The sequence below is a fragment of the Ursus americanus genome, chromosome 21 (assembly GCF_024610735.1).
Source record: "Ursus americanus isolate L20-20 chromosome 21, mUrsAme1.1.p, whole genome shotgun sequence".
Lineage (NCBI taxonomy): Eukaryota > Metazoa > Chordata > Mammalia > Carnivora > Ursidae > Ursus > Ursus americanus.
Window position 1 is genome coordinate 56,402,143 of NC_142147.1, and position 27,154 is coordinate 56,429,296.

Here is a 27,154-nt window from a genome sequence, read left to right on the forward strand (position 1 = left end):
TTGTTCCCCATAGTTAAGAGTTTCTCATTCGTCTCCTTCTCTGATGACTTCCCATTCAGTTTTCTCTCCCTTCCCCCATGGTCCTCTGTGCTGTTTCTTATATTCCACATATGACTGAAACCATATGACAATTGTTTTTTCTGCTCGACTTATTTTGCTCAGGATGCCCTCCAGTTCCATCCACACTGATGTAAATGATAAGTATACACCCTTTCTGACGGCTGAGTAATATTCCATTGTCTATATGTACCACACCTTTTCTATCCGTTCATCTGTCGGCGGACATCTCAGTTCTTTCCACAGCAATGTCGCAAGATATAAAATCGATGCACAGAGATCACGTGCATTTCTATACAACAAGGAGACAGAAGAAAGAGAAATTAAGGAGTCTATCTCACTTACAATAACTGCACCAAAAACCTTTAGATATCTAGGTATAGACCTAACCCAAGAGGTAAAGGATCTGTATTCTAGAAACTACAGAACATTTATGAAAGAAATTGAGGAAGATACAAAGAAATGGAAAAACATCCCATGGTCGTGGATTGGAAGAATAAACATCGGTAAAATGTCTATGCTGCCCAGAGCAATCTACACATTCAATGCCATCCCTCTCAAAATACCATCAACATTCTTCACAGAGCTGGAACAAACAATCCTAAAGTTTGTATGGAACCAGAGAAGACCCTGAATAGCCAGAAGAACGTTGAAAAAGAAAACCAAAGTTGGTGGCATCACAATGCTGGACTTCAAGCTACATTACAAAGCTGTCAGCATGAAGACACAGACACACAGATCAATGGAACAGAACAGGGTGAAGAGCTTTCTACCCAACAGCAACAGAGTACATATTCTTTCCAAGTGCACATGGAACAGTCTCCAGGATAGAGCACATCTTAGGTCAGAAAGCAGGTCTTACATTTGAGATCAAACTCAGGGTGCCTGGGCGGCTCAGGTCATGATATCGTGGGTCATGGGACTGAGCCCCACATCAGGTTCCACGCACAGTGGGGAGTCTGTTTGACATTCTCCCTCCCTTTCCCCACGTGTGTGTCCTGTCTGTCTCTCAAATAAATAAATCTTTAAACCAGCTGTAAGATCAAGATTATGCCAAGTACTTTCTCAGGCACGACGGTGTGGAAGTGCTGAATCACTGTATTGTGCACCTGAAGCTAACATGACACTACAGGCTAACTAACTGGATCTTAATAAAAACTCTAAAACAAACTAACTGGCAGTCAATAACAGGAGAAACACTGGAAAATTCACAAACGAATGGAAACTAAACAATACCCTCTTGAACAATCATTGAACCAAAGAGGAAATCAAAAGGGAATTAAAAAATATCTTTGGACAAATAAAAATTTATGAATGCAGCAAAACTAGCACTAAGAAGGGTGCCTGGCCGTCTCAGTGAGTGGAGTGTACAACCCGTGATCTCAGGGTCGTGAGTTTGAGCCCCATGCTGGGTATAGAGGTTACTTAAAAATAAAATCTTTAAGAAAGTAGCACTAAGAAGTTTATAGTGATAAACGCCTACATTAAAAGAGAAGAAAATTATAAAATAAACTAACTTTACACTTCAAGAAACTAGAAAGAGTAGAACTAAGCTCAAAGTTAACAGGAGGGAAATTAAAATCAGACCAGAAATAAAATAGAGAATAGGAAAACAATAGAAAAAAAACGCACAAAACTGAGAACTGTCTTTCTTTGAAAAGATAAACCCTTCGACTAAGAAAATGAGAGAAGACTCAAAGTCAGAAATGAAAAAGGAGAGGGGCGCCTGGGTGGCTCGGTTGGTTATGTGTCAGCCTTCAGCTCAGGTCGTGATCCCAGAGTCCAGTGATCAAGCCCCATGTCGGGCTCCCTGCTCAGTGAGGAGCCTGCTTCTCCCTCTCCCTCTGCATCTCCCCCTGCTTGTGCTCTAATAAATAAATATTTTTTTAAAAAAAAGAAATGAACAAGGAAGGAGACATTGCAACAGATGCTTCAGATATAAAAAGGATCCTAAGAGACTATTGTGAGGAATTATTTGCCAACTAAGTGGATAACGTAGAAGAAATGGATAAATTCCTAAAAACATAACCTACCAAGACTGACTCAAGAAAGAAACAGAATGTCTCAAGAGTCCAACAACCAATAAAGAGATTGAATCAGTAATTGAAACTTCCCAACAAAGAGAATCCCAGGGCCAAATGGCTTCATGGGTGAATTCTACCAAAGCTTCACAGAATCAATTCCAGTCTTTCTTACCCACATCCAAAACACAGAAGAGGAAATACTCTGATACTCATTTCATGATGCCAGCATCACCCTGGTACCAAAGCCAACAGAGACACTGCAAGCAAAAAAGCTTGAAGCCGGTATCTCTAATGGCTACAAATGCAAGAATCCTCAATACTGAAAACCTAAATCTAATAGCATATTGAAAGGATTACACGCCATAACCAAGTGGGACTGAACCCTGGGATGCAAGGATGGTTCAAGAGAAACCAATCACTGTGATGAACCACGTTAACAAAATTAAAGATTCAAACAGCATATGATCATCTCAATAGATGCAGAAAAAGCACTTCACGAATATTTGACATCCGTTAATGATAAAAACACTCAAAAGTTCAATCAAAGACATATATTAAAAGCCCACAGCTAACATCATAACCAGCGGTTACCAAAATATTTTCCACTAGTTCTGGTACAGGCAAAAATGCACACCCTCACCACTTCTATTCGACACAGTCCTGGAAGTCCTAGACAGAGCAATTGGACAAGAAAAAGAAAAGGCATCCGTTTTGGAAAGGAAGAAGTAAAATTGGAAAGGAAGAAGTAAAATGATCTGTTTGCAGATGACAAGATCATACATATGGGAAACTCCAAAGACTCAAAACCTGTTAAAACTAATAAGCGAATTCAATACAATTGCATGATACAAAACCAACATACAACAATCAGTTTCAGTTCTATATACAATGAACTTTCCCAAAGGAAATTAACACAACAACCCCATTCACCCTAGTGAGAAAAAAAGAATACTTAGGAATAAAATTAATCAGGAAGTGAATGATTTATAACACTGAAAATTATAAAACACTTATGAAGGTAAATGGAAAGACAATTCTATGTTCATTTTTTGGAAGAATATTGTTAATTTCCATACTACCCAATGTGATCGAAAATCCCCTGTAAACGGTAAAAGAAACAACACAAAACACTCAATGGCATTCTTTACAGAAATAGAAAAAAGAATCCTAAAATTTGTGTGGAACTACAAAAGACCCTGAATAACCCAAGCTATCAATAAAAAATAAAGCCGAGGCATCACACTTCATTTCAAAACATATTACAAAGCTACTACAATTAAAACAGTATGGTACAGACATTAAAACAGACCTATAAGACCAACGGAACAGAATAGAGAGCCCAGAAAATAAAGCCACACATTTACGGTCAACTGATTTTCCACAAGAGTGCCAGGAACACACAGTAGAGAAAGGGTTGTCTCCTCAATAAATGGTGATGGGAAAATGGAAAAATGAAATTGGACTCTTATCTCAAACCACATACAAAAATCAACTCAAAATGGTTTAAAGACTTAAATGTAAGACCTGAAACTGTAGAATTACTAGAAAAAAACAAAGGGGATAAAACCTCCCTGACACTGGTCTTGGCAATGATTTTTTGGTTATGACACCAAAAGCACAGGCAACAAAAGGAAAACTAGACAATGGGAGAGCACCAAACTCAACAAGCTTTTGCACAGCTGAGGAAACAATCAATAGAGTGAAAAGGCAAACTGCAGAATGGAAGAAAATATTTGCAGACCATGTATTTGATAAAGGGTTAATATCCAAAATAGATATGAAGAACTCCACAACTCAGTAGCAAAAAAAACAAAAAACAAAAAACAAAAAACAAAAAAACCACCAAATAAACCAATTTAAAAATGGGCAAAGGACCCGAATAGACATTTCTCAAAAAATGACACACAAATGCCCAGCAGGCACATGAAGACGTGCCGACATCACTAATCCCCAGGGAATTGCAAACGGAAACTATAACGCGGTATCACCTCACACCTGTCTGAATGACTAGAATCAGAAGGACAACAGGCATTGGCAAGGATTTTATGGATGTAAGTCTAAAAGCACAAGCAACGAGAGCAAAACAAGTGAGAATTCATCAAACTAAAAAGTTTCTGCGAGCAAAAGAAACCGTTAACAAAATGAAAAGGCAACATTCAGAATGGGAAAGAATACTTGGAAAGGGGTTAAAATCCAAAATATATAACGTTCTCATACAATTTAGTAGGAAGATAGAGAATCCAGTTTAAAAATGAGCAAAGGACCTGAATGGTCATTTTTCCAAAGAAGATATTCAAATGTCCAACAAGTACGCGGAAAGGTGCTCGACATCACATCATCGGGGAAACGCAAATCAAAACCACACCTTTAGAACGGCTATCATCAAAAAGACAAAATAACAAGTGCTGGAGAGGATGTGGAGAAAAAGAAACGTTGTACACCGTTGGTGGAAATGTGATATGGTACAGCCGTATGGAAAACAGCATGGAGGTGCCTCTAAAAATTGAAAATACAACTACCATATGCTCCAGCACCTCTACTTCTGGGAATATACCCAAAGGAAATGAAATTAGCATCTCAGATATCCGCATCTCGTGCTCACCGCGGCATTATTTACAGTAGCCAAGACATGGAAACCACCCAGGTGTCCGTCAGTGGATGAATGGATTAAGAGGATGTGGTAGATCGATCTCTCTCATATCGAACTATTCTTCAGCCATAAAAAAAGAAGAGAATCCTGCCAGTTGTGACTACACAGACCTTGAGCTCATTAAGCGAAGTGAGATAAATCTGACAGAGGAAGGCAAATACAGCATCATCTCACTCACGTGAAATCTAGAAAACCTGAGCTCACGGCAAGAGAGTAGCTCGGTGGTGGCCGGGATGGTGGGTGGAGACAGGGGTGAAGGTGGTCAAGGAGCACCGACTTCCAGTCATAGGATAAGTTCTGGGGGATGTGACACCACATAGGACTACAGTTGGCAATACTATATTGTGTACTTGAAATTTAAAGGTTCTCACCACATCTACACACAAACTGTAACTGTGATGATGGATGTGTTAACTGATGGTGGTAATGATTTCACCATCTGTGCACACAGGAAGTCATTACATCATAGACCTTAAACTTATATAATGTGATATGTAAATTATATCTCAATCTGGGAAAAATAATCTTGAGCCAATGAAAGCAAAAAGAAAACAAGGCAGGTAGAAATGGAAAGACTGGTGATGGGTAGTAAGGAGGGCACGTATTGCGTGGTGCACTGGGTGTTATACGCAACTAATGAACCATCGAACTTTACGTCAGAAACCAGGGATGTACTGTATGGTGACTAACACAATAAAAAAACATTAAAAAAAAAGAAATGGAACGCTAACATTGTTACAAGTTTCTAGATATTGGACAAAATGTGAATGGAAATTGCGATCGGCAGCCCCTAAGATGGCGTTCCATGATCTCTACCTGTGACAGTCACACCCTTGAGTGTACGTGGCACTTGTGATTTGCTCCGAGGCAAAATGATGAGATGCCACTTTCTTGAGGAGTTTACATAAGGCTGTTACTTCTGCCTTGCTGACAAATTCTAGTGCCTTGCAGAATTTGATGAAGGAAGCTGCCATCTTTGAGAGACCCACATGGCAAGGAATTAGGGCCACTTCCTGCCAAGAGCCCAGCCCACTAGCTTCTAAAATCCTCAGCCCAACAGAACCCAACAGGACTGAGCTTTGCCAACAACCACGTAAGCTTCAAAGCAGATTCTTTCCCAGCTGAGCCTTCAGATAGGACCCCAAACCGTGGATGGCATGTTGACTGCAGCCTTGCGAGAGACCCTGAAAATGACCAGATAATTTGTGGCTCATCTCTTCACCCACATAAACTGAGCTAACAAATGTGTGCTGTTGGAACCCTACGTTGTGGTACTTGGTCATGGAGCAGTAGTTACCTGATACAGAAGGGAAGAGAATCTTTGCTTTGTAAGAATAAATGGAATGACCCAGGATTTGGAGTTACACAAGGACAGGCTGTGAATTGACCTTTGTTCCTTTGCTACTAATGAAAGACGTGTCCAAATAGGAGAAGGTAGGAGGAAAGAAAATACTTACACACTAGATAATTTTTATCCCTTCTTCTGTGTCAGGCAGGACACAGGTATACCAGTTGTCAGTTTTTACTTAGCACTGATGGGGTCCTCTGCCGGGAAGAATCACTGTGTTGACTCGTACTTGTTAGATGTTTAAAGCTAGAAAGGGTTTATCATCATTTCATTTGTCTAGACCATCTTAACGTGAAATTGTCGTCACCACCAAGAAAAACGGCATCCAGCTTACCCAACTGCCTGAAGTCTACAATCTGGGGTCCCAGGCTCTCAGGAAGCTGCACAGTTCCTTCACCACCCAGCTGATTTCCAAGCAGATGGAGATTTTTCAGTGTTTTTCTGGTGACAAGAACCAAGGCAAGAAACTCACAGCAGACGCTGGTAAACAGACGCTCTCCGAGCCTGTAACAGAGAGACGCGCAGGGAGGTCGGACCTAATCCTTGGGGAGGTGCGGCAGACAGAGTATTTGGGTGCTTACCAAACAGCTCCCTCACAGGTTCTCCACAAATGAATTTACCAACCAACAGAGCAGCATGTCGAATACCAGCCCGTTATGTCGGGGTTTTCATCCTCCAGCCCACTTTCTCGTATGCTGCTCCCTTCTTCAGCTTTCCTGAACTCCCCCCGGGGAGCTTTCCCACCGGGTACCTGCCCACGCTCTCTGGCTTGCAGCTGGGGTGCTTCAAAGCATCAGCCGCAGCTCCCTTCCCACATGCCCTGCATCACTGCTCGCAGCCCCAGGCCCTCAGGTTTGGATGACCAGTCACAGCCGATGCGGTATCTCGAGACATCGCTGGCAAAACTACCAGACAGCCTGAGAGAAAACATGAGCTACAATCACGATCACCTGACTCAAAGGTTTTATACCGTGAAGTGTGTTTCTGGACCTGTCTCATGGTGTCCATGAAGAAGGGACTCATTCTGGGAACGATAATGTTGGTATTTATAAATACCAGACACAATTCAGAGCCCTGAGTGCATATAAACCCACACAGTGGTCACAGTGCTCTTATCGTCCTGGTTTTACAAACAGGGAACCCGAGGCAAGAACATTTACAAGCATTTTTGTCCAAAGACACATAACTGGATGCAGATTTCTTTCTTTTCTTTTTTTTTTTTTTAAGATTTTATTTATTTATTTGACAGAGATAGAGACAGCCAGCGATAGAGGGAACACAAGCAGGGGGAGTGGGAGAGGAAGAAGCAGGCTCCCAGCGGAGCAGGGAGCCCGATGTGGGGCTCGATCCCAGGACTCTGGGATCATGCCCTGAGCCGAAGGCAGACGCTTAACGACTGAGCCACCCAGGCGCCCCTGGGTGCAGATTTCTTTCTTTTTTTTTTTTTTTAAAGATTTTATTTATTTATTTAACAGAGATAGAGACAGCCAGCGAGAGAGGGAACACAAGCAGGGGGAGTGGGAGAGGAAGAAGCAGGCTCATAGTGGAGGAGCCTGATGTGGGGCTCGATCCCACAACGCCAGGATTACGCCCTGAGCCAAAGGCAGACGCTCAACCGCTGTGCCACTCAGGCGCCCCTGGGTGCAGATTTCTAATCCATGTTTTTGTGATACTGAACTTGGCTATGAAGTTATTTTAGGCAAACTTCTGGTTCATTTTTCTACCTTCCAGCACTCAAGTCCCAACATTACTGAGAAGAACCAAGTGTACTGTTTTCATAAAAAGAATTATACCATACGGTTCCTCCTCTCACGCAAAATAAAATCCTTACCAATTGCCCAGATGCGCTCATGTGATCCGCCATCTTGTTTCACCTCTCCCCCATCATCTGCAACTACAACTCTACTCACGGCCTCACCGCACTGGCCTTCTTACCGTACCTTGAGCAAAACAGGTTATTCGCATGTTACCACCCGTTCATTCTGCTTGAAAGCACCCTGTATTAACCTGTCTGACTCAGTCTCTTACCTCCTCCAAGTCTTTCCAAAAATTTTCCCTCATCAATGAGGGTTACATTGACTGATTTTGCCTAAGATGGCCACACCCAACCATCAGCACTGCTGACCACATATCCCAATCTACTTTAAAGACAGAAAAAGATTCCATAGCAAATTTGCTGTCTGATTAAAGAGACAACAATTTTTCCTGTAAAGGGCCAGATAATAAATATTTTAGGCTTTATGGGCCTCACAGCCACTGCCACAACAACTCAAATTTGCCACGGTAACATAAAAGCATTCATAGACAACATGTAGATAAGTGGTTGTGTACCAATAAAACTTTATTTACAAAAACAGGCAGAGGGCCAGATAGTTTGCTAGCCCCTGGTCTAACACAATCTGTAGTTGACTTATGTTCTTGCTTTTTTTCCCTCATATTTTCCCCAAAGCCAATGCAAAATCCATTAGGACATAGATATTTGTTTTAGTCACTGACATATCCTGACCACCTAGCAGAGTCCCTGACGGCACACATTCAGGAATAATTTGTTGAATACTTAGATACTGAAGCCGATACTGGAAAATCTCAAGCTTATTCATTCAATAGCTGTGGAGCATTAACCACGTGGCAGTGACTGCGATAGTCTTAGAATGATCATCTCCATCTGTGCTTTCCAAGCTGGACTAAAAGTGTGATGAACGATGCAGCAACTTCTATGCCCGACAAGAGCTCAGAGACGAGGCCTCAACACTGGTTGGGGTAGCAACACAAGACGTGGAAATTTAAACTCAAAGTGATTTTTGAAGGATGACAGCAGAGCGTGTGGAATCGACAGCAGAGGCAGCAAACTGTGGCCTGTCAGCCAAATCCAGCCGCCTTCCTTCTCTTGTAAATAAAGTTTTATTGGAACAGAGTCACACACATTCATGTATGTACCGTCCACGGCTGCCCTCGAAATGCAACAACCGGGGTGAGGAGTGACAACAGAGACCAAGTAGCCCGCAAAGTCCCAAATATTTACTCTCTAACCCGTTACAGAGTAAGTTTGCTGGACCCGGGTCTATAGCATTGAGTTCATGTATCTCAACCCACAGAGGGCTAAAGAAGGGTCAAGGAAGAAATGTTATGTTCCCAAGGGCAGTTTCTTATTTCTAGGAAGCAAGATTCTAGAAGGAAAGGTTCTTCCCAGAATCTTGTTTTCCTTGACATCTATCCCCACAAAAGTAAAGTCAATAGACCCATGGCCGTAAATCATAACTGCAAGGTGGGACGAAGTTTGAGATAAACAGTCATACACCATAATGTTGGTTATTTTTTGATACAAGTCGACTAAGCATTTCAATCCAGGAGCTCGCAGGCTAGAGAGTTGTTATTTTATGAACAGGAGACATTCCAGTGTTAGATTTATCTTATTTATGAGCCCCCCCCAAAAACAGACATTTGAGGAGGAACACTTTCAAAGAATAAAAAAGTCAATTTTTTTCAGACCAGGGACAGCTCAGCATCCCTGAAGAATCTGAAAAAGTGGGTTACTTAGCATCATTGAGGAGAGACACTCAAAGCTCTAGAAGGTTATTACCTATTACCTGTGTCATTACCTAAGTTTTGGTCAGAGGCCACGCCCCTACAGCTGAGTTAGCTCAACGGAGAAGCATAGTATCTTTGGCCCATACCAGTGGCTCAGACATGGCCACTTCCCCAGCTCTGCTCCCAACACACGCCTTTTCCAGTAAGACTATTTCTCAACACAGACGCCCCCACCATGGCCTACCCCAAAAGATTTTCCCTTCCTCACAAGCACATGCGCCAGGTCAGGGCAGAATCTCTGGGTCCCTTCCGCTGGAGGATTTCCCAGGTGTCCCAGCTGGGCCCGGTCCAGGCACGCCTCCCTGTGACACCAAAGATGAGGGATTTTGTAAACTCTGCTTCTTCTCAGCTAAAAGGTTTTGCCAAGAAAGCGTACCCTGATTGCGTGCTGCCTATTGTTGAGAGCACGTGTTCTCATGCCCCTTGGACACTGCTGCCACCACTGACGTCATTGTTAAAGTCCTTATTTCTGTCTCAACCCCACCGCCCACACCCTTACCCTACAGGGACACGATCAGCCAAGAAAGCCTTGGCAAGACTTACACTAGTTCCTGTAATTTACAGGTTGGAAACATCAAGGGCAGAGTTAAAACCAATGATCCATGATTTTGTAGGTAATTTACATTCAGGTCCACATGTTTTAGGGTTTGGCTGAGCATAAGGGCTCCCCCAGCGGAGCTCCAACAAGTTTTCGTGAGACGACAGAAGACTAATCTGCACGGAATCACACAGAAAAAAGCAGAGTCAACACCATCGTTTAACCGCCTGAAAGAGAATCGTACGTGACCGCCATCCAAACTCTGCACATGTCTAGGCTGCCTGCCGCAGTGCCGAGTCTCCGTCCACGACTTCCTTACGGAAGAGGAAATACACGGTACCTGAAATAGTGCAGGGATGGGATACGGACTAGAGCACATGGAACAGAGCGTGAGAAAAACCAAGCTTCCATCTCCACTCACTGGATCCTGACAGCAAGGATGGTTCAACGTACGCAAATCAACCAACAGGCCACATCCCATCAATAGAGAAGAGACCACTTCCACAACCTGGTTTCCTCGTTGTCTGGCTAAATTTAATCCTAACACTTTCAGTGTTAAAATTCTGTCACTCTAAAGGAGTTGCTTTGCTGATTACAGTGAGGAACTGTTGAAAAATTTTAAACCGGAAGTAATGACACGTTCTGATGCCCTTCGGTTCTGGATTTGTAGACCCATTTTGTGTATCCACAGTTTCAGTAAGTTCTGTTGCCAGCATTCAAAAGCTTGTACATTTCTAATCTGGATTTCTAGCCTCTACTTCTGTCTTCAAGCTGGAAAGCAGCACACTGGGTCTGCGGTTACACGTGGGGAAGGGCACGTTAGAGCAGGGTTGGCAAAACCCAGCCAGAGGACCAAACCCAGCTGTGTGCCTGTGTTTCTACAGCTGGGAGCTGAGAGTGGTTTATGCTTTCAGATGGTCACAAAAAATCGAAAGAGGAATGATGTTTCATGACACGTGGAAGTTAGATGGAATTCAAATCGTGACACTCAGTTTCACAGACACAGAGCCACACCTGCTCATTTACACACGGTCTGTTTTCTCGCAACAACAGCGTTGACTGTGCTAGAGACCAGACTGTATTCTCGCTACAACAGGGCTGACCCGTTGCTACAGAGACCGAGACTGTACAGCCCACAAAGCCTAAACTATTTACTGTCTTATACAGAAAAGCTTCGCCAGACCCTAGGCTATGGTGTTGGCACGCACTAGCCGGTCTGCGACAAGTTCTCGCTCACGTTTGTCACGCACTCATTCATTTTACCCGCCTGTTCCCTGAAGGCCTTGCCTTTCCCATCGTGTGAATTTGAAGAAATCCATGTTACTACCAATTTCACTACTGTCGCTGTTTTTAGGCATTTTTTTTTACTTTTCTACTCACAGTTTTGATCAGACTGGAAGATCAGGATTTGTGTGTCTTTCAGTTATTTTAAATACAGCAACACAGTTTTGTAACATCTTATGAACCTATTAACACTTGAGCTGTTCTGAACACTGAACTGAATGGCCCTAGAAGACTTAATAGACATTTACCCCATTGCTAACATTTCCACTAGCAACATGTAATATTCACTTGTGTTGCAATCCGTATTTCTCAAGTTCTTCCACTTGTTTATTTCATTAGGAAATTTCCCTAATGACGGACTATCTGGCAAGGTTTACATCATTGTGAACACGACAGAATACTTCAAACATGTAAAATCAGGCAACACTATAACGAGTACCATGTATCCATCATCAAGTCTTCACAATTATAAACTCGTGGACTTCTTTTTCTGTACCTCACATGCTTCTCCCCAGCTCTATTTGGAAACGAATATTGGACATCATGTTTTTTCATTTTTCAATATTTCTGAATTTCTCTAAATGGTATGGTAGTTTTAATGTAATAATTTTCTCACACCGAAATGGTTGTTAATACAGGTTTGATCATGTAAGTTTTGTGGGGCACTGAGTTTGTATAAGACATCAAATGTCTGCTTTCACCTGTGTTCACTGGGTTCTAAATACAGATTATCAATTTTTTTATGTTTCCTGATTTGATGTCTCAAAATGGTATCATGTTGGTCTATTAATTGGGCTTTCTTTGATATCAGTGAAATGGACTATGTTCTCATTGGCATAGTAATTTGCATTTACTAATTATCTATAAAAGGAAAAGATAAAGAAATTTGCTGTTGTCTTTGTAAAGGTTGTTCCGAAAATACCACCAATAACCCCCCCATTGGAATATTATTTCCCAGATATCAGATTTGGTTGATCTTTTGCAGACATTTTCTTTATGCTAATGTTACTTACTGCAGTGCTCCCAGGCTTAAGAATTCCTTTTTCACATTAAAAAAAACCTACAAAAATAGAAAGAAAACCCTGGACTATTAAATACACATGTGAACTATGAACAGCATGCCAGCAACCTTCTAGGGTGATGAAAACTTTCTCAAATTAGATTGTGGTGATTCCTGTGCAACTCTGAGTATGCTAAAAATCACTGAATGCAGACTTCAAATGGATGAATTTTATGATATATTATTTCTCAAATCTATCCAAAAAATCCAATAGGAAACAAATAAAAAAGATGTAGATATGAGATCAAATTTTACCTACTTGTCATAAAAACCATCTATGAAAAGCCCACAGCCAATATCATTCTCAATGGGGAAAAGCTAAGAGCCTTTCCCTTAAGACCAGGGACACGACAAGGATGCCCACTCTCGCCACTATTGTTCAACATAGTACGAGAAGTCCTTGCAACAGCAATCAGACAACAACAACAACAAAAAATAAAATGTATTCAAATTGGCAAAGAAGAACTCAAACTCTCTCTTCACAGATGACACGATACGTTATGTGGAAAACCCAAAAGACTCCACCCCCAAATTATTAGAACTCATACAGCAATTCAGTAATGTGGCAGGATTCAAAAATCAACGTACAGAAATCAGTTGCATTTCTATACACAAACAAGGAGACTGAAGAAAGAGAAATCAGGGAATCAATAGCACCAAAAATCATATGATATCTCGGAATTAACCAGAGGGGTAAAGGATCTATATTCTAGAAACTACAGATCGCTCCTGAAAGACATTGAAGAAGATACAAAAAGATGGAAAAACATTCCATGCTCATGGATCAGAAGAATAAGCATAGTTAAGATGTCTATGCTACCCAGAGTAATTTGTACTTTCAACACCAACCCGATTAAAATACCAATGCCATTTTTCAAAGTGCTGGAACAAGCAATCCTAAAATTCATGTGGAACCAGAAAAGGCCCCGAATCGCCAAGGAAATGTTGTAAAAGAAAAACAAAGCTGGGGGCATCACGTTGCCAGATTTCGAGCTGTACTACAAAACTGTGATCACAAAGACAGCATTGTACTGGCACAAAAACAGACACATAGACCAATGGAACAGAATAGAGAACCCAGAAATGGACCCTCAACTTTATGGTCAACTAATTTTTAAAAAAATTTTTATTATGTTATGTTAGTCACCATACACTACATCATTAGTTTTTGATGTAGGGTTCCATGATTCATTGTTTGCGTATAACACCCAGTGCTCCATGCAATACATGCCCTCCTTACTACCCATCACCGGGGTAGCCCATCCCCCACCCCCCCATCCCTCTGAAGCCCTCAGTTTGTTTCCCAGAGTCCATAGTCTCTTGTGGTTCATTCCCCCTTCTGTCAACTAATCTTTGACAAAGCAGAAAAAAATCCAATGGAAAAAAGACAGTCTCTTCAATAAATGGTGCTGGGAAAATCAGACAGCAATACACAGAAGAATGAAACTTGACCACTCTCTCACACCATACACAAAGATAAACTCCAAATGGATGAAAGACCTCGATGTGAGACAGGAATCCATCAAAATCATAGAGGAGAGCATGGGCAGCAACTGTTACGACATCGGCCACAGCAACTCTTTCATGACACATCTCCAAAGGCAAGGGAAACAAAAGCAAAAGTGAACTTTTGGGACTTCATCAAGATAAAAAGCTTCTGCACAGCAAAGGAAACAGTCAACAAAACAAAGAGGCAGCCCACGGAATGGGAGAAGATATTTGCAAATGACTCTACAGATAAAGGGCTGGTATCCACGATCTACAAAGAACTTCTCAAACTCAACACCCAAAAAACAAATAATCAGTTCAAAAAATGGGCAGAAGATATGAACAGACACTTTTCCAATGAAGACATACGAATGGCTAACAGACACATGAAAAAATTTTCAAAATCATTAGCCATCAGGGAAATTCAAATCAAAACCACATTGAGATACCACCTTACTCCAGTTAGAATGGCAAAAAATAAGGCAGGAAACAACAAATGTTGGAGAGGATGTGGAGAAAGGGGTCCCTCTTACACTGCTGTGGGAATGCAAGTTGGTACAGCCACTTTGGAAAACAGTGTGGAGGTTCCTCAAAAAGTTAAAAATAGAGCTACCCTATGACATAGCAATTGCACTACTGGGTATTTACCCCAAGGATATCGATATAGCGAAAAGAAGGGCCATATGCACCCTAATGTTCATAGCAGCACTGTCCACAATAGCCAAACTGTGGAAGGAGCTGAGATGTCCTTCAACAGACGAATGGATAAAGAAGATTTGGTCCATATATACAATGGAATATTACTCAGCCATCAGAAAGGATGATTACCCAACATTTGCATCGATATAGATGAGATTGGAGGGGATTATGCTAAGTGAAATAAGTCAAGCAGAGAAAGACAATTATCATATGGTTTCACTTATATGTGGAACATAAGGAATAGCAGGGAGGACATTAGGAGAAGGAAGGGAAAGATGAAGAGGGGGAAACAGAGGGGGTGATGAACCATGGGAGACTATGGACTCCAGGAAACAAACTGAGGGCTTCAGAGGAGAGGGGTTGGGGGATGGGATAGGCCGGTGATGGGTAGTAAGGAGGGCACGTATTGCATGGTGCACTGGGTGTTATACGCAAGTAATGAATCATGGAACATTACATCAAAAACTAGGGATGTACTGTATGGTGACTAACAATATAATAAAAAATTTTTATAAAATAAAGAGTTTAGTTCTAGTTCTCATGTGTTGAAATCTAGTGAGTTCTAAAAATATAAAAACTAGTCTTCAATCATAGATTGAGCTACTCATGCTGTTTTGTTTTCTGACTATTCCTGCCAATCTCCACCTTTTTGTAGTTTTATCCCTTACGCTTGCTATGTATCTCCATCTTCTGCCATAGCTCAACCATCTGAAATATTCTGTTTTTCTAGCAACTGCTCCAGAATGGAGAAAAAGATCTGATATAATTGGAACAAATGAGAAAAACACAAGACAAAGTCACTGTCTGCCATCTTGAAAGACTGGAAAACATAGGTAACAAACCTCCTTTTCTGGGCTTTCTTCCTTGTGTTCTCAGTAACATCACATCCGACATGACACCTGGCACAGTCGCTTACTGTTAAAGTAATTAGAAGTTCCTTGCTCTTATCGAGTCAGTTGCTATGGCCCAGGTGAGTCTGGAACTTCCATACTTAACTGAAAACCGTAAGGTTCAGAGTGCTGTGACCTCATTCCCCCGACCGTGAAGTGCAAGTTGAAAAGCTCTACAGAGAATTGGGCCAACGCTGCGGTGCAACAGTTGTCCACCCAGAATCACACCCAACTGTGTCTGACCCCAAATACACGCCGTCAGCTACTAGGCTGTGCTGTGCTTTCCCTTCAGGTGTGTTTTGACCACGTACTCAAGTCAGAAGTGGTACGTGATAGGCTTGTCTAAACTGACTTGCACCCGTGACTCAAGAGAACAATCTGGATGAGCAAAGCATCACACGGTATTTGCATCCCACCAGTATTCAGCAGGTTCTTAAATAAGGTCACTTTTTCAGTTTCTTGCTGCTAAGGAGGAGGGAGGCGATTTCCTCACGTGCACCAGCTTGCAGCTTCCATCTCGTCAGACTGAAAGAGGAATTCATGCAAAGTGAGGGTGCCCGGGTTTTCAAGCCCCCCTCCTTTGGGTAAAACTAGCCCCAACCAAGTCAGAACAACTACTTAAAACAGGCAATAAATGGATCCCCTGCTTCTACTCTTGCCCTCCATCCGTTTTCAAAGTTCACATTTGGGTACATTTGAAGATTCGAGAAGGGTTGTGAGTGGATCCACCCTCCACAGCACCGAGTACTGTGAGTCAGAGATCTGAGTCAGGCCTCAAGCAACCCCCCTGATCAAGACCACTGAGCTTGCCATCGCCTTTACAATGACTTCCAATTTTCCCTACAGCCTATGGTGTCCTCCATGATCTGGCTCTTGACCACCAACTTTGTCTAACTCCCCACTCATGGCTCCCTCTACGCCACCCTCCCTGCTCTCCTCATTCTTCCTCAACTCCTCCAAGCACATTCCTGCTGTAGCACCTCTGCTCTTGCCCCCATCTCTGCTTAACGTGTTTTTCCAGATATCCGCATGGTTATCTACCTCACTTCATTCAGCCTGGCTCTTACAGGGCACTTCTCCAATGAGGACTCCGCTGACCGTTGTACATTCAACCAACAACTATTGTCTACCGTACTCCAGGCGCTGTGCTAGGTTCCTAGGATACAGCAAAACCCAGAAGAAACAGGATGGATTCCAGTGGGTAGAAATAAATGGCCAAGGAACACGGCAGGGATGTCCACTCCCACCACTGTTGTTCAACATCGTATTAGAAGTCCTAGCTTCTGCAATCAGACAACAAAAATAAATAAAAGACGTGCAAATCAACAAACAAGTCAAACTCTCACTCTTTGCAGATGACATGATACTTTATGGGGAAGACCCTAAAGACTCACCCCAAAACTGCTGGAACTCATACAGCAATTCAGCAACGTGGCAGGATATGAAATCAATGCACAGAAATCAGTTCCATTGTTAGTTACACTAACAATGAGACAGAAGAAAGAGAAATTAAGGAGTCAATCTCATTTACAATTGCACCCAAACCCATAAGATACTCTGGAATAAACCTAACCAAAGAGGTAAAGGATCATGTACTCTAAAAACTACAGAACACTTATGAAAGAAATGGAGGAAGATACAAAAAAATGGAAAAACATCCCATGCTCAGGGGTTGGAAGAATAAATATTGTTAAAATGTCTGTGCTGCCCAGAGCCATCAACACATTCAATGAAATTCCTATCAAAATACCATCGACATTTTTCACAGAGTTGGAACAAACAATCCTAAAATTGGTATGGAACCAGAAAAGACCCCGAATAGCCAGAGGAATGTTGAAAAAGAAAACCAAGCTGGTGGCAACACAATTCCGGACTTCAAGCTCTATTACAAAGCTGTCATCATCAAGACAGTATGGCACTGGCCCAAAAAGAGACACATAGATCAATGGAACAGAATAGACAACTCAGAAATGGAACTTCAACTCTATGGTCAACTAATCTTCGACAAGTCAGGAAAATCCAATGGAAAAAGGACAGTCTCGTCAACAAATGGTGTTGGGAAAATTGAACAGCCACATTTAGAAGAATGGAACTGGACCATTTTCTCACACCATACACAAAGATAAACTCAAAATGGATGAAAGACCTAAATGTGAGACAGGAATCCATCAAAATCCTAGAGGAGAACACAGGCAGCAACCTCTGTGACCTTGGCCACAGCAACTTCCTGCTAGACACATCTCCAAAGGCAAGGGAAACAGGCAAAAATGAACTACTGGGATTTCATCAAGATAAGAACTTCTGCGCAGCAAGGGAAACAGTCAACAAAACTAAAAGGCAGCCTACGGACTGGGAGAGGATCTTTACAAATGACACTACAGATAAAGGGCTGGAATCCAAGATCTATAAAGAATTTCTCAGATTCAACGCCCTCAAAAAATAATCCCGTCAAGAAACAGGCAGAAGACATGAACCGACATTTCTCCAAAGACAACCTAACAAATGGCCAACAGACACATGAAAAAATGCTCCACATCACTTGGCGTCAGGGAAATACAAATCGAAATCACAATGAGATACCACCTCACAGCCGTCAGAATGGCTAATTAACAAGTCAGGAAACAACAGATGTTGGCGAGCATGTGGAGAAAGGGGATCCCTCTTACATTGTTGGTGGGAGTGCAAGCTGGTGCAGCCACTCTGGAAAACAGTGTGGAGATTCCTTAAGAAGCTAAAAATAGGGCTATCCTATGAGCCAGCAATTACACTCTTAGGTATTTACCCCAAAGATTCAGATGTAGTGAAGGGGCACCTGCACCCCAATGTTCATAGCAGCAATGTCCACAGTAGCCAAACTGTGGGGAGAGTGGAGATGTCCCTCGATGGGTGAATGGATAAAGACGTGGTTTACGTATACAGTAGAGTATTACTCCGCCATCGGAAAGGATGAATACTTACCATCTGCATCCACATGGATGGAAATGGAGGGTATTATGCAGAGCCAAATAAATCAATCAGAGAAAGACAATTATGTGGTTTCACTCACATGTGGAATGTAAGAAACACTGCAGAGGATGATAGGGAAAGGGAGGGAGAATTGAATGGGAAAAAAATCAGAGAGGGAGACAAACCATGAGAGACTCTGGGAACCCAACAGGGTGCTGGAGGGGCCGTGGGTGGGGAGCTGGGATAACTGCGTGATGGGCATTGGGGAGGGCACATGACGTGATGAGCACTGGGTGTTACATGCAGCTGATGATTACTGAGCTCTACATCTGAAACTAATCATGTTCTAGGTGTTGGCTAATTTAAATTAAAAAAACAATGACCAAACGTGTAACGTTTCTAGTAGATGGTCAGTCCTACACAAACACTAAAAAAAAAAAAAAAAAAAATCAATTGACCATAAGAACAAACAAATATGTAAATATTGAAATTTTTTTAAAAAGTCAATCGGGGTGAACTAGAGAGAAAGGGGAGGAGACATTCTAGCTGTACATGGAGTGGTCGGGGGAGAAGTACCAATAAGGTGGCGTTCAGCAGCCGTTTGAGCGATGGCGCACTCAACCTCCAGGGGAAGAGAAGTTGTGGTACCGGAATTAACTGAAAGGCTCTGAGGCAGGAGTAGGCCTGGTGGTTCGAAGTCCCGCAACAAGTGCAGTAGGTAAACAGGAGAGGAGTGGAAGACAGGGGACAGGGTTAACCAGGGCCACCCATGGTGAAAAGACGCATTTTGTTTTGAATGAGACTGGACGCCATTGAAGGTTGGGGGTCAGATGGCAGAAGAGTGGCACGATGGGACTTAAATTGAAAACTGAAGTTGCCCTTCTACTCTCTCTTCCACGTAGCAGGCAAAGGTGGGGACAGGGAGAACCTGTAGGAGGGTACTGGAAGAGTTCAGAGGAGCGATGCTAGGGACTTGGTCTTCCATGCAGAGCAGCAAAGGGAGCAGGACGTGGCCAGACGGATGCATCATGATTGCAGCCCTAAATACCGTGTCCACACCAAGACACATTGGATTTGCAATGCCTATACCAAAATAGAGACATCGAGAAGTTGGTTTGGTAGGGGTCTCAGAGCAGGAGGCATGTGTGCTTGTAAACCCACATCTGGGAGTCTTCAGCCTACAAACCTACTTAATGCCACGGAACGGATGAGAACCCACACAATGAGTGGACAGAGAATAAGTTTAGGAGGACTTTGAAACATTCTAATGTATATAAATCCATATTTTAAAAGATTTTATTTATTAGAGAGAGAAAGAGAGAGACAGAGAGAAAGCACAAGCAGAGGGAGTGACAGGCAGAGCATGAAGCAAACTCCCCACTGAGCAGGGAGCCCGATGCAGGACTCGATTCCAGAACCCTGGGATCATGACCTGAGCTGAAGGCAGACGCTTAACCAACTGAGCCACCCAGGCGTCCATAAATCAACATTTTTAATTGTAGATCTTATATGGCCAAAAAATCAAGCGTCTACGATGAACATTTAGTACCACTCTCTGACAAATCAAAAAAAGGGGGGGGAGGGGCCTGGGTGGTTCAGTCAGTTAAGCGTCTGCCTTTGGCTCAGGTCCATGATCCCAGGGTCCTGGGATTGAGTCCCTCATCGAGCTCCCTGCCCAGTAGGGAGTCTGCTTCTTGCTCTTCTGTCACTCCCCCTGCTTGTGCTCTGACAAAAATCTTAAAGAAAATTTAGTACCAGAGTAGAGATGTTCATTTAAAAGAAAGATTTTATTTATTTGTCAGAGAGAAAGAGAGAGAGAGAGAGAGAAAGCCCAAGCACGGGAAGTGGCCGGCAGAAGTAGAGGGAGAAGCAGACTCCCCGCTGAGCAGGGAGCTCGATGAGGGGCTCAATCCCAGGACCCTGGGATCATGACCTGAGCTGAAGAATCTAGACGCTTAACCAACTGAGCCACCCAGGCACCCCAGAGTAGAGATGTTCTATAAATGTAAAATACATTCTGGATTCTGAAGACTTAGTACCCTTCAAAAAGAAGGTAAAATATCATTAAAGTTTTTACCATTATTTTTCATTGAAGCATAGTTGATATACAGTGAGTGTTATGTTTCAGGCGTACGACATAGTGATTCAACAAGTCTATGGATTATGCTGTGCTTACTACAAGTATAGCTGCCATCTGTTACCAGACAATGCTATTCCAAGATCACAGGCCATATACTCTTTCATCCCTGTGACTCATTCATTCCATAACTGGGAGCCTGTCTCTCCCACTCCCCTTCACCCCCTTCTGCTCATCTTGCCACCCACCTCCCCTCTCTGGAAACCACACCAGTCTGTTCTCTGCAATTATGGGTCTGTTTCTGTTTTTTGATACCAATTATGTATTGATATAATTTGATATGTTAAGATATACTACCGAAATTAATTTTGCCCGTTTTTTTAACCTTTTTAATGTGGCATCTCAAAGATTTAAAATTACCTTGTAGCTCTATTAGGCAGGCTCTAAGGTTAGATCCGGATGGTCTATGCCCAAGAATGGGCAGGGATGAAATGATTAGAGAAATAGGGGTCAAACATGAGAAGCCAAGTTCTAGAAAAGATCATCCACATAGGAATTGAAGTCATTCAAAATGACAGGGACAGTGTTGGGAGAAGATATTTGCTAATGACTCTACAGATAAAAGACTGGTATCCAATATCTATAAGGAACTTATCAAATTCAACACCCAAAAAACAAATAATCAAATCAAAAAATGGGCAGAAGATATGAACAGACACTTTTCCAATGAAGACATACGAATGGCTAACAGACACATGAAAAATGTTCAACATCATTAGCCATCAGGGAAATTCAAATCAAAGCCACAATGAGCTACCACCTTACACCAGTTAGAATGGCAAAAATTAAGAAAACAGGAAACAACAAATGTTGGAGAGGATGTGGAGAAAGGGGATGCCTCCTACACTGTCGGTGGGAGTGCAAACTGGTGCAGCCGCTCTGGAAAACAGTGTGAAGGTTCCTCAGAAAGTTAACAATAGATCCAGCAATTGCACTGCTGGGTATTTACCCCAAAGAACACAAAACTACAGATTCAAAGGGGGATCATGTACCCCCATGTTTATAGCAGCATTATCTGCAATAGCCAAACTATGGAAAGAGCCCAAATGGCCACAGACTGATGAATGGATGGAGAGGACGGGGTGTAGATACACAATGGAATACTACTCAGCTATAAGAAAGAATGAAATCTTGCCATTTCCCGGAATGTGGTTGGAGCTAAAGCGTATAATACTAGGTGAAATAAGCCAGTCAGAGAAAGACAATTATCGTATGATCTCACTCCCACGTGGAATTTAAGAAACAAAACAAATGAGCCAAGGCGCAAAAAAGAGAGAGGCAAAGCAAGAAACAGACTTTTAATGATAGAGAACTGCTGGTTACCAGAGAGGAGGGGGTGGAGGGACGGATGAAACAGGTGATGGGGACTAAGGAGGGCACCTGTCAGGAGGAGCACAGGGTGGGCTACGCAAGTATTAAATGACTATATCATACACCTGAAACTAATTACACTGTATGTTAACTGGAATTAAAAACTTTAAATTCCATTACCAACTTACAGTACATCATTAGTTTCTGGTGTCTTGTTAGATAAATTATCAGTCGCATATAATACCCAGTGCTCATCATAAAATATAATTTTTTAAAAAGAAATTCCCTGAACAGAAACCACTTAAACCACATTAGCAAAACTAAATCCACCTTATTTCAAGAACATAAGTGAAACTTCGGTTCTTTCTTAGACGTCTCTGCACAGACGGTGACTGCACGCGCGGTGAGCACCGAGTGACACACACAACTGTTGAGTCAGTATCGCACACCTGACACTAATAGGACAGTGCGTGTTAATTAATATCAAGGAAAAATGCAAGTTAAGAAACTTCAGCCGTCTTCCTAAAAATGTGTGAGGTGATCACTCTGAAACCACCCCGTCGTCCGCACACCCCCCTGTAGTCACCAACCGGTGTGAAGATAAACCCCGTCTTAGTTGTCACTTTACAGGCCATCCTGGGAGGTCACGCGCCGAGCGTCACAGCAGCTCGCACACCATTCTGAAATGCACGATAAGCTCTCACGAAAAACCGTTGTACTGATCTGGTGCTTTTAGTTTTGCTGTTTCCGAGGGGGTTTTGGTTTTTGTTCTTACAGTGCCAAAGCCCAGAAACACCCGCACTTGTTAAACAAGAAACACTGGAAGGTGCACCCAGGAACCCACGCCTTCTCACGGTTCCCCCGCACGACCAACACGCAGCCAAAGCCGAGGGCCTGCGCCTTCTCACCCCGCCCAGCGTCCCCGGGAGGAGAGGGGCCGCGCTCACCCTGAACACGCGGAATGTAACCGCGCACGCGCCGACGGGACCGCGTCCGAGGCAAGGCCACAAGCACGAGCTTCCGCTTCAGAAAGACGGCGTGAAAAAATTAAGAAAACCGGAGCATTTCAGTAACAACGTCAACAACAGGATTTTAAAATCGAAAGAAGCGAATTGGCAAGAACGGTGACTCACCAGCCCTGACACCAAGTCTGCAAGCCTCCTGGACCCCTTCCCCAAGCAAACAAACCCGGAAGCGGGAAGGGAAAGTCCCGCCCACCAGGGAGGGGCCAGCTATCGCTCCCTTTTATTGACCGAGGTAGGCTCTGGATGCCCGGGTTCCCTACCGAAGGGAAACGCTGCTCACCTGGGCTTGGGGGCCTCAGCTGTTTTTCTCCACGTAGACTTTCCTTCTCGGCTCTGCTGGTTACAAGCCGGTCCAGACCCAACTTGGGGTGTCGGAGCTCTTGGGGTATCTGGCCGAGAACCCCAAAAAACAATTGATTGGGGCAGTGCCAGAGGAAAAGAACTTCTTCTCCTCCTGAGGCAAGGGAAATAAAAACACAATTAAACCACTGGGGCGACATCAAAAGAAAAAGGTTTTGCGCAGCAGGACACCATCAACAACAAAAAAAGACAACCTACTGAATGGAAGACGATATTTGCAAATGATATAGCTAGTAAGAGGTTAATATCCAGAATATATAAAAACCTTACACAACTCAACACCAAAACACCCCCAGATGATCTGACTAAATGGGCAGAAGACAGGAACAGACATTTGTCCAAGGAAGAGACACAGATGGCCAACAGACACGTGAAAAGATGCTCGACATCACTCATCATCGGGGAAACGCACGTCAAAACCACAACGAGATGTCACCCCACACGGTCAGAATGACTAGAATCACAAAGACAAGAAGTATCAAGTGTGGCCCGGATGTGGAGAGAGAGAAATCTCCGTGCACTGTGGGTGGGGACGCAACCTGGTGCAGCCACCGTGGAAAACAGTGTGGAGGTCCCTCAGAAAGCTAGAACTAGAATTACCACATGATCCAGTCACTCCTCTCTTTGGGTATTTACCCAGAGACGCAGAAAGACCAATCTGAACAGATATGTGCACCCCTACGTTTATTGCATTATTGTTGTTGATTGTGTTGTTGTTGTTGTTGTTGTTGGAATAGCCCAGATATGGAAGCAACCCAAGTGTCCACGGAGAGATGAATGGGGAAAGAAGATGTATGTACACACACACACACACACACAGACACACACACAGACCCACACACAGACACACACACAGACACACACATGCACACAGACACATACACACACAGACACACACACACACACACACACACACACAGTGGACTATTACTTGGCCATAAACAGAGGATGAGATCTTGCTGTTGGCAACAACACAGATGGATCTAGAGGGTGTAATGCTAAGTAAAATAAGTCAGAGAAAGACAAATACCATATGTTTCGCTCATATGTGGAATTTAAGAAACAAAACAAATGAACAAAGCAAAAAAAGAAAGAAAGAAAGAAAGAAAGAAAGAAAGAAAGAAAGAAAGAAAGAAAGAAAGAAAAAGAGAGACAAACCAAAAAACAGACTCTTAAATGTAGAGAAGTAATGGTTGCCAGAGGGGAGTGGGTGGGGGGAATGGGTAAAAGAGGTGAAGGGGATAAGAACACACGTATCACAATGAGCACTGAGTAACTGCTGACTCACTACATTGTACGCCTGAGACTAATGTAACACTGTAGTCTACCTGAATTTAGAAAATAGAAATTGAAGATTGAGAATGTCCTATGCAAAATGGCAAGAAAAATATAAAGTAGCTAGAAATAAATCTAATAAAAGATTATAAGCCTTAATGGACAAAGTATGAATATTTATTGATAGACATATACAAATGAAAGAAATGAATTGTGCTAAGTTCTTGTACAGGAATGACCATTACTATAAAGATGTCCCTACTCTCCATATACATCTCTATATTCAGTACACTGCTAATGAAATCCCAACAAAATTTTTATTTCAAAATATAATCCTAAAGTGTATGAGGGAGACAGAGGGGGTTAGTGTAAACCAGCTACTCCCACAGCACAACGCAGGGTGGGGAGGGGGTGTTGGCTGAACGGGACCTACCTTACACAGATTTCATTTGAAAGCTCTAGTATTTTTCCTTCCCTTCCCCTATGTTCATCTGTTTTGTTTCTTAAATTCCACATGAGTGAAATCATATGGTATTTGCATTCCTCTGACTTATTTTGCTTAGCACAATACCCTCTAGTTCCATCCACATCTTGCAAACGACAAGAGTTCACTCTCTTTGACAGCTGAGTACTATTCCGTTGTATATATATGCACCACATCTTTATCCAGTCGTCTGTGGGAGGCAAAACATAAGAGGGCTGAACTCTAGGAAACAGACTGAGGGTTGCTGGAGGGGAGGCGGGTGGGACCGGGGGTACCTGGGTGATCAGCACTAAGGGGGGCACTGGATGGAATGAGCACTGGGTGTTAAATGCAAATGATGAATCGATAAATTCTACCTCTGAAATTAATAATGTATGTTAACTAAATTGAATTTAAATAAAGAATAAAAAGTATACTTTAACTAAATTGAATTTAAATAAAGAATTTTTAAAAAGCTATAGTAATTAAGACTTATTGTCCACATGGATGGACAAATGAATCAATGTAACAAAAGACAGCCCAGAAGCAAAGTCAATCAATATAAAAATTTGCTTCCTAACAGATTGCTGTGCTGTGGGGAAGGCAAACTATTTATTAAATGGAGCTAGTACTTATTCAGTGCAAATTGAAAAAAATAATAAATCCCTTCTCCCTATCCTGGAGAAAAGCAATTCTAAGTGGATGAATACTTCTGTGTGAAAAGCAAAACCACCATATTTTAAAAGACAATACAAGACATCTGTATGATTTGGGAAGGGAGTGATTTATTTTAATTTTCACTTTTCTTATTATGTTATGTTAGTCACCATACAGTTCATTAGTTTTTGATGTAGTGTTCCATGATTCACTATTTGCATATAATACCCAGTGCTATGGACTCTGGGAAACAAACTGAGGGCTTCAGAGGGGAGGGGGGCAGGGGATGGGTCGGCCCTGTGATGGGTATTAAGGACAGCATGTATTGCAATGAGCACTGGCAGTGATTTATTTTTAAACAAGACTCCAAATTTACCCATCATAAAGTAAACCTGCCTAAGTTTGATTTCATTAAAAGTAAAAACTGTTTGGCGAATGACCCTATGGAAAAGAAAGAAATGTACAAACCACAAACTGGGAGAAGATGTAATTCTCCTACCTTACTGGCCAAGCAGCATGATCAGAATACATAAGGCACTTCTACCTGCAAATAAAAACAAAAAATAACCAATAGAAATAGAAGCAACGCAATAAAAAAAAACCCAAACGTATTTCACAAAACAGGCAACAAATGACCCACGAACATGAGAAAACGGAATTTTGTCAATAATCTTGCAAAGGCAAGGGGACCAAGAGCGAGACAGTGTTGGCTTATTAGCAATCATGCAAAAGCAAGGGGGCCAACAGTGAAACAGTGTTGCCTTCTTAGCAATCACGCAAAGGCAATGGGAACAATAGTGATACATTCAATACTTGGCAAGTATGTTAAAAACGCAGATGTCATCAGTGGTGAGCAGTGATGTGCAGCCATGGGGATATTCACCTATTCCTGATGGTAATCTAATTCGATCAGAACACTTGAAAATAAGCATAGGGAGTAATCTGGGCATCCTCCATGACCCAGAAATTCCCACTCTTAAATAATTAAACATTCTGGCACATGTGAACGAGGGGATTGATCAAGATTTTTCAAAACAGCATTGATCTTCTTAGTAAGAACTGAGAAACAAAAACTATCACTGATAGGATGGATAAACTGTGATATATTCATGCACTCAGATACTTTAAGGCAATAAAAAAAAATAAATGAACCACAACTAAAACAAACTTAACGTTGACAAATCTGAGGAACATAACGGCAAGCGAAAGAAGGAAGTCCTAGAAGGGTATATGTGCTCTAATTCCAAAGCAGGCAAACTACATGTACCTCTTTGGGGAACATCTGTGAGAGGGGGAAAGAAAAAAAAAAGAAGGTTGAACGGAAGAACTGGCAACAAATTTATTTCAGTTGGCA

General features: G+C 42.3%; 1 long non-coding RNA gene across 1 annotated transcript; it reads right to left on the reverse strand.

The window, feature by feature from the left end:
* Nucleotides 1-27,086, reverse strand: LOC148108337 (uncharacterized). Its single transcript, XR_015728159.1, has 6 exons — nt 27,068-27,086; nt 26,300-26,344; nt 25,114-25,354; nt 23,326-23,499; nt 6,414-6,583; nt 1-349 (listed from the first exon to the last, which is right to left on the reverse strand). It is a non-coding gene; the product is annotated as an uncharacterized LOC148108337 (long non-coding RNA).
* Nucleotides 27,087-27,154: the final 68 nt, after the last annotated feature.